The sequence below is a fragment of the Triticum dicoccoides genome, chromosome 7B, assembly GCF_002162155.2.
Source record: "Triticum dicoccoides isolate Atlit2015 ecotype Zavitan chromosome 7B, WEW_v2.0, whole genome shotgun sequence".
NCBI classification, from domain to species: Eukaryota; Viridiplantae; Streptophyta; class Magnoliopsida; order Poales; family Poaceae; genus Triticum; species Triticum dicoccoides.
The window spans coordinates 729,848,312-729,862,771 of record NC_041393.1 but is presented as its reverse complement, the minus strand read 5'-3'; the positions used below and the strand labels follow the sequence as shown (position 1 = coordinate 729,862,771).

General features: G+C 53.9%; 1 non-coding gene across 1 annotated transcript; it reads left to right on the top strand.

The window, feature by feature from the left end:
* The first annotated feature begins 168 nt into the window (after positions 1-168).
* Positions 169-241, top strand: TRNAA-CGC. Its single transcript has one exon. It is a non-coding gene; the product is annotated as a tRNA-Ala (tRNA).
* The last annotated feature ends 14,219 nt before the right edge of the window (positions 242-14,460 follow it).

Here is a 14,460-nt window from a genome sequence, read left to right as displayed (position 1 = left end):
CTCAGTTATGAGATTGATCTATTGGGATGACACCCATATGAATCATGCATGTTGTGCACTTTATATTTTCTCCATCCATATAATAGGACAGAAGTTGCTGTTAAGTAGCATGTACAACCGGACTAACTCTAATTCATCACGCTTCCCGAGGTGAGCTGCATGCAAAATGGGGGTGTAGCTCATATGGTAGAGCGCTCGCTTCGCATGCGAGAGGCACGGGGTTCGATTCCCCGCACCTCCATTCTCCATTTTTTTTGTACTACCAAACAAAATTATTTTAGGCTATCTGATATTTCATTTGTTTTAGGCAAGGACTATGCCCTTTTGAGGGGACGAAACATATATGCCCGCCTGCTATGATGCATAGGGGTGGTACAAATAGGCAAATATGATCATAAGAATTCATATTCTTATATTTTCAAATAGACAGTCGCCAATTCTGACAAACTTGGATTTATTTCTCGTTCTTACTTGGGAAATCAATTCTTGTGCACGTGGGAATCAAAGCGGGCTAACATTGGGCGTGGCGGAACCAAATGTGCACTGATCAGTGGCATTTGCTGTTGGGCAAGTCCACTGATCAGTGCACTATCCTAAGCATGGAAACATCTAAAAATAGCAAGTGCAAGTGCTAATAGCACCCATGTGCACCCACGCACATTTGGCATCATTCTAAAATGGTCCTACTACATGCACATATAGCAATCAACACAAACCCTAGCATGAACACAAGTACTAGCATGAACCCAACTAACTAGCATGATGACAGATCCTAGGACACACTAGCAGTAGCAGAAACAAAATATCGTAGGACACATACTGTAAGAAACAAGAACAGATCGGTCGGCATGGATTCGATTGGTAACCAATCCAATCGAATTTACTCCAATCCTATCTAATCCGATCGAATCCACTAACTACTAGCACATGCCTAAGAAAATAAACCCCTAAACTACATCTACGAGCAAGCATTGAGGGGATTGACTCACCGGAGCTTGCAGCTGCAGCGAACCGAGGCCGGGGTGAAAACCCCGGCGGGAAGGAGAGAGGTGGCGGAGCAGAGGAGGAGCCGGCCCTGGCGACGGCCTGCGGCATCGGCCCCATGCTCATCGCCACGCCGGAGGTCGAGGAGGACGGCACGCCGACAGGAGAAAACCCTTGGACGGGGGTCAAGAAAACCCCCCTGGCCAATAGGGTCCAAAGAAGCGGCGGCTTCGTGGACGGCGCCGGCGCCGAGCCCAGGAGCACGAGGTCCGGAATCGGCGGCGGAGCAGAAACGGCCGGCACCGCATTGGCCGGCGCTCTTGGTGGCCGGCAGCGGATGGGGGACGGCGCTCGCAGCGCCGACGCCAGGTCCCGGCCCGAGTTTTGGAGCCCGGCCAGCCAGCGCTGGATGCTGGCGATATGCTGATCGATGGGGGTCAGAGGGCGGCGCGACGGTGGGCGAGGCGGATCCATCGAAAGATAGGAGAAGGAGGGGCGGTGAGGGAGAGAGGGAGCGGTGGGAATAGTGCGCCTGGGCGGTGACAGCTGAGTGGGGGGCGAGTTATGAGACGTCGCCTCCGTCCCCTGCGTTGCCCAAGGCGTGCAATTGCCTCGCACGCGCGGCCGCGCCAAGCCAAGTTCACGAGAGCAGTTTTCGTCGGGCCAGACTACGGACTGCTTTAAGGTCCGTGCGAGCCATAAACCGCATGTAGCCCAGGCAACCAAACAGACCTAGCACATCTCGTGCGGGCCTGATTGGGCTGCATTCGGCCAAGCAAACACGCCCATGGTGTTTGTGCTACGGTCGGTCATTATTAGTTCATGCTCTGTACGTAACGCCCATGCTCTGTTGCCAGCGGAATAAAAGCATGAACGGAGCACACGCCAGATTTACTCCTGGTTTTTGCGATTCTCCTGCGATTCAAATTTCAAACCTGCATACAACCCGTCGGGGTCAGTGATTTCGGTATTTGGTCACCGAGAGCATCTACCGCCGGGCGTCCCAAACCGGCCTCAAACGCCGAGCGGACCACCTGGACGCTAACTGATCACGAAAATTTGACCTAGACGAGTCTCAAACGCTCGGACTGACTGGTACCCTTTATATCTAAATATGGGTGGATATGAGGGCATTCGGGTGTGCCCGCCATATCGGCGTGATGGTGGGGTCCCACGCAGAATCGCCCGGAAACCCGGCGGTCCGAAACTCGTCTCCTCCGTCGGGCCGATGTCGTCGCGTGGCACCGCTCCGACGGCCGCGTACTGTCTAACCCGGCTTTTAAGTCGACCGTCGGCACCGGAACCCTACCATCCACATTTCCCTACGGCCACGGAGGAGGTGGACAGGGGCGGTTTCAGGCCCCAGGCAGGCAGGGCCTTCGCCTGGGGCGTGCTGGGGAGATCCTTCGTTGATTGTAGCACAAAGTGCACTGCACATCACTGTAGCATACTGTACATGCAAGACTTGCCTGGGACGTTGTGTGATGCTAGGTCCGCTACTGAGGTGGACATGCTCACCTACATGAATGAGGTCGGGTAGGAGGAGGATGGGCCGGAGCCCTCCTACGCGCCCGTCCAGCCAGCGCCCGGCAGCGATGTCGTGGACATCTTCGAGGACGAAGATTAGATAGGGTCAGGGCCGTATATGAGCATGTGCAACAGGAGCGACAGAACAGGGCCCCCCGCAGTAGAGGGCCCCCATTATTTTTTGTCAATCAAGGTGTTAATTGAAGCATTATGTACTAGAGTAAAGAATTGTATGAAATATTTTACAACGAGCCCCCCCTACGCATCTCTCTCTAATCACGATCCATCGGTTCCTCTGAGCTCTTTCAATCTCATAGCTCTTCCAAGATAGCATAGTACAACTAAAATATGCAGATTAGGTATGTGCTATCTTTATGTCTTTAAAACATCTGCTTCCAACTATTCTTTTTGAAAAACTACATTGATTGACAAAAATAATATTGTTTTGCTTTCACACATAAAGCCTAGCTAAGTTTGATTGGCACAGGGCCCTCGATTTCCCCGGTACGGCCATGAAGAGGGCAGTATGTAGGATTTTTTTTGCATATTTTTTATGGATTTGCAGCCGAAAGAAAGAGAGAAAGGGAAGGCGAGGCCAAAAGTCTTCTTTTTACCCTCGTGCGGCCGCTGCCGCTGCAACCGCGGTACTGCCCTGCCCTGCAGCCACCCCACCATGCATGCAGCTTGTGCACAGTTGGCAGGCGGAGGAGGAGAGTACATGCGTGTGCTCTACGGACTACTGCCCCGCTCTCTCCCCTTATCTTATCACTAGCTATGGGGGATCCCTCTGGCCAGATCTGAAGCTGCGACCGCCAAAGCATGGGAGGAAACAGACAGGTGAGACGGCAGGACGCAATCGACCGGGCCGGACAGCCATTTCCGACCCTTCGTCCAAGGCCGGTTGACCTCGAGTAGTAGTAGCACTCGGTGAGTGGTAGCGGCGCCATTGATCGTCCGGTCTCGCGCGCCGGCCGGCTTCTACTACGTACAGAAACAGGTCGCACCGGAACACAGGTGTGTACATAGTAATCAAGGCCCGATCACTTTGTTTTGATTGTCAATCAGCGCAGCAAGGATTTGTGTCGGGTATTTTTAGAACATAGACGTCAGGGACGTCCGGCTTTAAATTAATAAAGCCCTCAACATAGGCAGCGTACATAAACGAAACATCCAAACAGACGGAGGTCACCAAGTTCTAAGGCATGCCACAAAGGGCACGACGGCGATATAAAGTGCAGTACATGGCTTAACCAGCCAAACTTACGAGCGCGCAGGCTCGGGGGGGAAACAACACCAAAAGAATTGCCCATCCCTATGAGGCAGCAGACGGAGGAGACGGAGCTCGGGCCGCGGAGTAGACGAAGCGAAGTCGCGCGATAGCTTGTCGGTGTAGATCAGAGTCCTGTTGCCTTCCCAGCGGCGCCCACTGCTGCAAGAATAAGATGCATTTGAATATAACATCAGCGGGATGAGAGGGAAACACTCCCTCAATAGTAAGCTTGTTGCGAATGTTCCATAAGGCCCATAACATAGCCGAGGCGCACGTCCACATGATCCGGCGAAGAGATCCCTAGATCGAGGATAATAGAGACACAAGCTCAGAGCGTGAGCGTGGATCCCAATCCACCCCAGCGGCCTCACGGACCGCACTCCAAGCAAAGCGCGCCAAAGGACACCGGAAGAATGCGTGGTCAGCATCTTCCGCGTCAGCACACAAAGCGCAAGGACCGGAAGCGGGGCCATTGCGCTTAGCTATATTGATAGAGGTAGGAAGGCGATCTTGGCAAAGTTGCCATAGGAAGACCTTAATCTTTAGTGGAATTCGCGCCTTCCAAAGCCCCGTGGCTGCCCTAGGCGCATGGCCGCGACATAACTCACGATAAAGGGACTTGACAGTGAACTTGCCAGAACCCGAAAGTCTCCAAGAGACCACGTCTGTGGAGTCCGACAGACGCACATTTGCTAACAGAGCCCGGAGGCGATCCCAATCTGCCAGCTCCTATCCCACAAGCTCCCGTCTGAAGTGTATTGGGGCGGAGTGGCAGTAAGGGCCGAAGCAACCAATTGGTTGGGCTCAACCGCAATGGAGTAAAGATGGGTGAACTCCGACCAAAGGGGCTGCTAGCCAGTCCAAACATCGTGCCAAAGACGCGTGGAGCGGCCGTTATTAACCGTGAACTCGCACCCCTGGCGAAGTATGGTTTGAGGGCTTGGATGGAGGTCCAGAATGGGGACCCCTGCGGTGTTACCTCAAAGAAATTCCCTTGTGGGAAATACTTGGCACGAAGGAGGTCAATCCAGAGGCCGTTCCCTCCCTGGGACAACTTCCAGATCCACTTACACATAAGCGCTATGTTCATCAACTTAGAGTTGATGATCCCGAGGCCCCCCTGGGCTTTAGGTCTGCAAACAGCATGCCACTTAACCATGTGGTATTTCCGTTTAGGGTCCGCTCCTTCCCAAAAGAAACGTGCCCGCGGGGTGTCCATTTTCGTGTGGACCCCATCAGCCAACAAGAACATACCCATGGCAAACATAGGTAGGGATGAGAGGCTGGAGTTGGAAAGGATTAGTCGTGCCCCTGAAGACATAAATCGACCTCTCCACGGACATACCCGGTCCGCCACCTTAGTGGTGAGAGGTTTCCAATCGGCAATCGTGCATTTCTTCTTTGCGATTGGGAGGCCAAGGTAGGTAAACGGAAACTTCCCAAGTTTGCAATTAAGCAAGTTGGCAACCCATTCACTTTCGGCCGCGTCCATCCCTATGGACACCACTTCACACTTTTGGAAGTTAATTTTTAGCCCGGACATGAGTTTAAAACACAGCAAGATGGCCTTAACCGTGGCGATACTGTGGGCATCCGGTTCAAAAAGGAGAAGAGTGTCATCCGCATACTGCAAGTGTGACACGCCTCCGGGGATCAGGTTACCGACCACTCCCCTAATGTGGCCAGCTGCGCGAGCTTTGTCTAGCATGGCGCCCAGGGCGTCCGCCATAAAGTTGAAAAGCAACGGTGAGGCTGGGTCCCCTTGACGCAGCCCACGCTTGTTGCGGAAGAAGTTCCCTACTTCTCCATTGACCGCGATCGCCGTTTGGCCTCCCGAGACCAATTGCATCATACGGTGGACCCAAACCGACGAAAATCCTCGATCCAAAAGGGTTTGTCGGAGGAACTCCCAGTTCACTCGATCATACGCCTTCTCAAAATCTAATTTTAAAAGAATCCCCGGCTGGCAAGAGCGTTTGAGCGAGTGAACGATTTCTTGGAGGGCCAGCGGTCCCTCCAAAATGTTGCGACCACGAATAAAAGCCGGCTGATTCCTACTAATAATACGATGAGCTACCGGAGATAAGCGCGTAGAACAAGCTTTAGAACAAATCTTAAACGGGACATTGATAAGTGCTATAGGGCGGAAGAGTCTAATGTTGTCCGCGCCCTGGACTTTGGGAATAAGAGAGAGAACCCCAAAGTTAAGGCGGGAGATGTCTACTGTACCACGCATAAACCTGTTACAAACTTCGAAAATAGGACCCTTGAGAACTTGCCAAAACCTTTTGAACATCGGCACCGGCCACCCATCCGGACCCGGAGCGGTGTCAGAGCGCATCCCAAGGACGGCCTGGTCGATCTCCTGGGGAAGGAAGGCGAGGCCCAAGCCTTCATTCTCCTCAACCGTGACCCGCAGCGCGGGGTCCCAAACATCCGACCGCAGCCGAGCCCGGGCCTCCTCCCTGGTGCCCATCAACTAAATGTAAAAGTCGTAAATATGTCGAACAATATCCTGTTGACGCAAAAGGAGCCCCTGCTCAGATTGCAGTCTTAGGATGTTTGGGACCAGGGAGTTGTGTCGTGCCGATCGACCAGGGAGTTGACGAGCTAGTATAAGAGCATCTCCAGCGGCGCCCCCAGAACGGCCTTTCCGGACGATTTTTTCGCGCCGGCGCCGAAAAAACGTCCCAGTCGCATCCCCAAAGGCCCAATTTTCGTCGGCTCGGACCGGGTTTGGCACCGGCGGACCCAGGCCGAACCCGGCGCGCTGGGGACGCTTGGGGGCGCCGGACGAAACGTTTTTGGCGCGAAAATCGGCGGGGCCTCCTTGGCAGCGACTCGGCTCTTCTCGCCGCTTCGTCGTCCTCATCGCCTCGGTTCCCGCGGCGAATCAATGCCAAAGCTGCGGCGCGCTGCCGCGCCGGTCAGCCTCCATTGATGCCTCACGGGCGGCGCAGTGAAGACCGGACGACGCCCGTCCCTCGGCCGTCACGCGTAGGCACGGCGGCCACGCGTACACGCGGTGCCTCCGCCTATATAAGACGCCCCAGCGCGCCGGTGAACGCACAGACACAGCATCGCCGCTCCTCCCCCATTCCTCCTTCTCTCCGCTCCTCCCCCTCTCCATCTCCATAGCCATGGTCGAGCGTTTCCCAGGCGACGGCGCGGCCGCGAACGGCTTCGATCGCCGCCACCTTCATGAGGACGAAACTCGGCTCCTCTTTGAGGCCGAGTACCCGGTCCCGCCAGACATGCGGGTGCCCGGGGCGTGGAGGATCAGCGCCGGTGGGGTCTCGGTGCCACCACCGCCCACCGGGGCGGCGCGGCGCGCGAGCTCACGGGCATCCGCTCCTCTCTGCCGCAGGCGGCAAGGGAGGGGCCATTGTACGTCCCCGACAGCCCGCTATGGGAACCGTACTTCCGTCGCCGGCACGCCGAGCAGCTCGAATTCACCAACGGCGTCGTGCCCTCCGGGAGGCTCAACTCCGAAGGCCGCCACCGATGATGGGGCGTACCCGGCATCACGCTGGAGGTCGTCCTCGAGTACATCGAGGGCGGCAACACGCCCAGGCTGGAGTACCCCGCTCCACCGTCCATCTCTCACCGGTGTGGAAGCTCCTGGACGCCGAGGCAGGGGTGTCCTCCTCCTCGTCCGGCCGCTCGACCAGCTCCCCCTGCCTCCCCCCCGTCAAGCCGGAGCCCCGGAACATGCCGGTCAGCCAACGCACACGCAGCTCCGGCGTCCGCATCGCCGACCCCTCCCTCGCCTCTGGACGCCTCGTCCTCGTCAGGCCGAAGCCGGAGCCCGACCTCCCCGCGGAGTACGAGGCCATAGCCCGGCGCGGCTTCTTCGACGAGGAGGCCCTGAAGTGGGCGTGGGACGACTACCTCCGCAACGAGATGGTCCGGTAGCGCCGAGCCCTGGAGGAGATAGCCGCCCGCAGGCGTGGGCGCGAGGACGAGCACGGAGTGGTGATCCTCGACAACGACGACGACGAGGACGCACCCGGGCCGTCCAGCCCGCCGCGCCAACCTGGGGAGGGGTGCAGCAGGGACGACGGCCGCGGAGGAGGCAACGACGACGACGACGGCGGCGGCGGCGGCGGCGACTACACGCAGTTCTACAGCCGCCTCAGCATGTAGAGCTTCAAGGTCGGCGGGCGGCGAGGCGACGGCGGGCCTATTAGCGTTTTTTTCTTTTGTGTCAAATATTTTAAATATGCTTGAACTCGCCGAAGTTTGGATGAATTTTAGCCGTGTTTTACACAAACTCGCCGAACATTTTCTTTTTTTTAACAATTTGACGCGCCTGGGGGCCAACTCGCCCCAGGCCGGTTTTTTGCGCCGGCTCGCCCCCAGCCGGCCATTTTAGGTGCCCCCTGGGGGGCCAACGGCTCGAGATGCTCCAAGACTCACTGTTTAAGGCCATGTTTGGTCATAAGTCTTAGGACTTTTTTTAGTCCCTAAAAAGTCCCTCCTTGTTCGTTTACAGGGACTAAAAAGTTTCTAGTCCCTCCCTAGAGGTTATTAAATGATCATGTTACCCCTAGTATACAGAAAAATAACAACCAAACAACACCATGGGGCGATGGAGCAATGGGTGCAGGGAGGGGCATTGTTGGAAAAGTCCTAGAAAGTCTCAAAAAAGACTCTCCTTGAGAGTCTTCTTCATTTAGTCCCAAAAAGCAACTTTTAGTCCCTAATAGTCCCACCTGTTTGGTTAAAAAGTCCCTAAGAGAGACTTTTTCTAGTGCCTACACCAAAAAGTCCCTGAAAACAAACATCCTTTAATTAATTTAATTAAGATATTACAAACATTAATGGAGAATCAGGCAGCGCACTCACTCCACACAGCGTATTGTCAGTCTATCTTTGCCAGCCAAGCTGTCCTGATTAACTAGCTTTGTGTCACTTTGGCATATAAACGCTCGACAGCATACGGATGCACCACTACTTGACTCTGTCAATCATCTGCTACACCACCATGATTAAAAATCCAATTATATAAATTTCAAAAAAAAATCCAATTATATCGAAAGAAAAGTCAGAAAGTGAAAAGTAAAATACCATGGAGTGAGACAATTATATTCATGCATCATGCATGCATGCCAGGTGCAAAGGAACTCCCTCACAATCACAAGTGAGGATTAATCTGGCAAACATTGAAACATGCATACAACATTAACCACGACGACCCTTTTGTTTTGTCTGCCCGGTTAATATAAATAGCCTACGCACATATTCTCTCAGCAACGCCTGCATGTGTCAGCCAGTGAACGTACATGCATGACCCATGCATAATTAAACATACTGTAGGTGCGTGTGGAAGAAAGTAGGAAGCTAATTAGCACCGAGCGAGTTTTAATCGCAAGAAAACGACACCCGTCCGTTTGCACCAGATGTGCCAATGTCAGTGGGCACCCGAACATTTTATGTGGATGATGCATGCTGCTCCCTCCCTCGCGGCCAAGAACTAGGGTCTAGGAGAGGCGGACGTGCACGATGCCGAGTGCACGTCGCCGGCGCTGACTTCAAGTCAGCCGCCGACGCGTCGTGCCTCCCATTCTCGTCATCTGCATCTTCCTCGCATTTTGCTTTTTGATTTCTTTTTGTATATACAACGGGCTATTGTTTGCCTTTTCAGTTTTTTCAGTCATCTTTCTCTGTTGGGGGGAAATAGACGAGGGAAATAAGACAAAAAACGCATACTTTGACCTAGTGTTTAGAAGAAATTATTCAATACTAAATGCACTTGGTGGGTGGTCGCGGCGTCATTGATCGTTCGGTCTCGCGCCGGCCGGCTTGTACGGAAACATTTTTTTTTCATGGTAATACGTGTCTTATTCATATCATAAAGATTAAAGTACAAGTCACGTAAGGACTGACATGACAAAACTGAAAAGCTAGCAGAACATCTTTGAGCTTGACACCAACGCCCATCACCTGCCTCCGACACCACGACAGCAGCCACCGAAGAAAAGAATGATGGATCACCTCCTCACCCGAGCTCGATGCGGCTCCATCGCTGATATGCAGCTTTGCGGACCTCCAAGGTGGCTCACCAAAAGTGAAGCCCTTACCGTTGAACGAATCAGACCGGGGCAACACCCCGGACACGCCATCAAACTCCAGATCTGGCACCCCACCGCGACTAAGACGTCGCAGAAGAAAACCATACCTGCCATCCACGAACCACGAGCCCAGCACATGTTCCGTCTTCTTTAAGTCGTCGATGCAGACCACAATCTGCATCCGCTCCTGGACTACCTCCCAAGCTCCGCGTCGACGCTAGAGCAAACGCCGTCGCAACGGCGGAGCCCGAGGACACATGTCCACCACGAGGATCCCGCCGCCGCCACGCCATCCTTGCTTGAACAGACTGGTTTCCAAATCCATCCCCAACCATAGGACCGATGGCCTTGTCAAGGAAGGATCCGAAGAATCTTTATTCAGCGTTGTCATCGTTGCCGCCGAAAAGAAGACGATGAACAACCTAAAAATTTAAACTACGAGAGAGTAAAACCGATCCACACGCGTGGATCCGGCGGCCCCCCTCACCACTGACGACCAAGGTCGCCGGCGGAGGGGAGCCGCCGGAGGACGGCGCTGGAAGATTGGTCTCCTGGCGGCGGCTAGGGTTCCAGCGCCACGGACAGGAGGAAAACTTGTACGGGAACATTTAAGGCGTGTCCATAACATTCAAGGCACGACCAGGTATAGCTAGAAATGTACCGGAGCTTATTGAAAGATACTACTACGTAGTAGGAGTATAAAGGACCTCCCTGAGATAGTGAGACGTGAGGCCAACTCCAACGCACGATCCTAAATGGACGTCTATTTCATCCATTTTTCGTCCGTACGAGGATAGCAATGAGGTCGTGTCCGCCCGGTTTCTGGATGCGGTGGTCGTGCATCCGAGTAAGGCCGAGACCAGGTATAGCTAGAAACGTAAAGGAGCTTACTGAAAGATAAGGCCGAGACCAGGTATAGCTAGAAATGCACAGGTATAGCTAGAAATGTACAGGAGCTTGCACGATTCACTGTTAAATTAAGATTCATGGAGAATCAAGGACCGCACTAGCTTACTTCACCGCGTCTTTTATATATCTATCTATATCTCGGCCAGCTGCCCTACTTAACTAACTTTGTGTCACTTTGGCATATAAACACCCGACAGCATAGAATGCACCACTACTCGACTCTATCATCATCTCACTCAAAGGAAAGGAATAGCTAGAGCACCATGATTAACAATCTAATTATACCCACCACGACAAGAAAAGTCAGAAAGTGAAAAGTAAAATGCCATGTAGTGAGAGAATTATGTTCATGCATGCATGCCAGGTAGTAGGAGTAGAAAGGACCTCCATGAGATAGTGAGACGTGAGGCCAACTCCAACGCATGATCCCAAATAGACGACTATTTTATCTGTTTTTCGTCCGTATGAGGGTGGCAATGGGGTCGTGTCTGCCCGGTTTCTGGATGCGGCGGTCATGCACCCAACGTGCGGCCACATTTTGGCCGCATCTCGTCCGCATTTTTTTTTTGCAACACATATCTTTATGTTCATCATTGATTTTTGATATAATGGAGCACATCACCAAATCTTGACTAGAATAGCAAGACCAAAAAAAAATAAGAACCACAAGAAGACATTTTAGAAGATATCCAACTTCCAAACTGCTCCCGTAAGTACGATTAGAGCCTTCTTGATGCATTCATTGTTGATCCGCGGATGCTCGATCTGGCGTGCTTCTTTCTTCCTCGAGTCTAAAGAAGTAGACGTTGCTTCTTCACATCTAGTCTCATCTTTAGCCTCCATTCTAGCAACAACTGCACGAACATCTATTAGAAGTTGCATCCATCCTACACAATACATATATGAGTGTAAGCAAAACAAGTCGAATCCGAAAGCAAAACTGAAGCTAAACTAGCACATACCCCATCGTTTGCACATTTGATGAACACTTATCCGGTATGTTCCAGTGTTGTAAACACACGGCGCAAGAACTTCCGTGGACAGTTGGCGCACTTTGTGAGCGGCAACGGTGCGCTGACGAGCCTTTGGGCCATCGCCGAGCCCGGACGACGGCCGTTCGTGCATTTGCCGATGAACCGGCGACGGGTTGATCCGAACAGCTAGAGGCGGAGTCAGTACCTGCAAGCGGCCTAGGGGCCTTGCCGGGGCTTTGCGGTCTGGTACCCGCTGAGTCCACGGCAGGGCGTGGCCTCCGATAGCCGGGGTGAGCTCAAATCCGGCCGGATGCGCTCCAAATTTGGCCACCGGATGCGCTGAAATCAGGCGGTCGGGGTTGGACAGATCCGGACGTCGAGAAAACGGGGGCTGCGGGGGACGGGTCGTGCACGACCGAGAAAAATGGCGGCTGTGCCTAGGGCGTGGCCGGGGGTGGGTGGGGGTGCAGCTGGAGAGGGGGGAGGGGATATAAAAATGGGCGCATGTGTCCCCGACGAACGCGCAAGGGGAGTACATGGGCACGCACCACGCGCTGTCCGCGCGTGTTCGTTCGGCCGCAAACGCGGTCCAACTTTGGGCCAGAAACGGGTCGAAAGCGGACGAAAAACGGACGACGGTCCGTTTGCTCCCGCGTGTTGGACGGTTTGTTCTATCCGTTTGCCCCCATACATGCACGGCGGGGCCATTTGGGGTCGCGCGTTGGAGTCGGCGTGAGGATTAATTTGGCAAGCATTCCTCCTCCATTAACCACCACGACCCTCTTGTTCGGTCTGCCCCATTTAAATAGCCAACGACACATATTCTCTCACCACCTACATGTGTCAGCCAGTGAACGTACGTGCATGATCCAAAATAAAAGAGTATTTAACCAAAAACTACCACAATTCGCGGAAACGTGAGAGAAAACTACCAATTTACGATTTTGTTCCGAAAACTACCACTTTTTTATTAATCCATGATAAAAAAACTACCAAGTGTGAAAACTGCTCTCTTTACCTGGGTTAAATCCGAATCTGACAGCCCGATCCCACACATAAGCGGGCTAAAAATGCAATCGGGTCCCTAGTTTTTCTTAAAAAAAGCAATCGAGTCCCTGCAGCCTGCACCCGGTCGCGCTCCACGCCGCCTTCGACGACGCGGACGCCGTGCATCTCGTCGTCGACCTCTGCGCCGGCGGGGACCTCCTCTCGCTCCTCTCCGCCCGTGGCGGCCGCCTCCCCGAGCGCGAGGCGGCGGGGCTGGCCGCGCAGCGTCCGCGCTCGCCGCGTGCCACCGCCGCGGGATCGCGCACCGCGACGTCAAGCCCGACAACCTCCTCTTCAACGCCGCCACCAGCGCGCGCCCAAGCTCGCCGACTTCGGTTCTGCAGGGTGGTTCGGGGACGGGCTGCCGCTGGCCAGGCTGACCCACTCCCCATGCTCCGCGCCGGCTTCCATCCGGGCCTCTTCCTCCGCAACAACCTCCTCGACGCATACTGCCGCGGCGGCGACATGCGCCACGCCCGCCTCCTGTTCGACGGAATGCCGCGCCGGGACGCCGTGTCCTGGAACACCCTCATCGCGGGCTACTCCAGCCAGGGCGGGGCCGGCGCGCGCCTCTCGCTCGCCGCCTTCCGGGACGCGCGGGCCGGCGGCGTTCGGGCGGACAGGTTCACCTACGCCGTGTTGCTGGCGGCGTGCGGCAGGGCCGGGGACTGGCGGCATGGCCGGGCGGCGCACGGGCTGGCCGTGGTGAGTGGGCTTGCGCAGGACGTGTTCCTCACCAACTCCGTCATCGACATGTACGCCAAGAGCGGGATGATCGACGAGGTGAGGCTGGTGTTCGACCGGGCCGAGGAGCGGGACGAGGCGTCGTGGAACCTGCTGTTGTCGGCGTATGTGCGATGACCGGCCGATGACTGGATTGCTTTTTTTAAGAAAAATTAGGGACCCGATTGCATTTTTAGCCCGCTTATGTGTGGGGTCGGGCTGTCAGATTCGGGTTTAACCCAGGTAAAGCGAGCAGTTTTCACACTTGGTAGTTTTTTGTCACGGATTAATAAAAAAGTGGTAGTTTTCGGGACAAAATCGTAAAGTGGTAGTTTTCTGTCACGTTTCCGCGAATTGTGGTAGTTTTTGGTTAAATACTCAAAATAAAAGCATGGGTGGGCGTGGAAGAAAGGCAAAGCAGGAAGCTTCCTCGCAAAAAAAGAAAAGAAAAGAAGCTATTTATAATAGCGAGGGAGTCACACTAGTTATATACTACCCGGCCGGAGTTTTAATCGCAAGAAAACGGCACCCGTCCCTTTGCTGCTATGTCATGTCAGTGGGCACAAGTATAACACCGGGTGCAACACAAAAGGCCTAGATGTGGAAGGGGTAGAGGATGTAGATGGTGCGTGCTGCTCCCTCCTAGACGTACAAGAGGCGGACGTGCACGATGCTGAGTGCACGTCGTCCGCATTGACTTCGAGCCAGCCGCTTTTCTCATCATGTGCATCTTCCTCGCATCTTGTGTTTTTAGAATTCCTTGCATTTTTAGTGCCCACTTGTTAGCTTTTTTCACTTCTCCAGGCATCTTTCTCTGTTGGAGGGAAGTAGATGAGCATGAGGTGTTCGAAATAAGTCTAATAACTAGTACTCACTTCACCTCTGAAGAGAAGGTTTATATTTTCTTTTCATAAGTCAAAAGTGCATACTTTGATCAAGTTTATATAGAAAA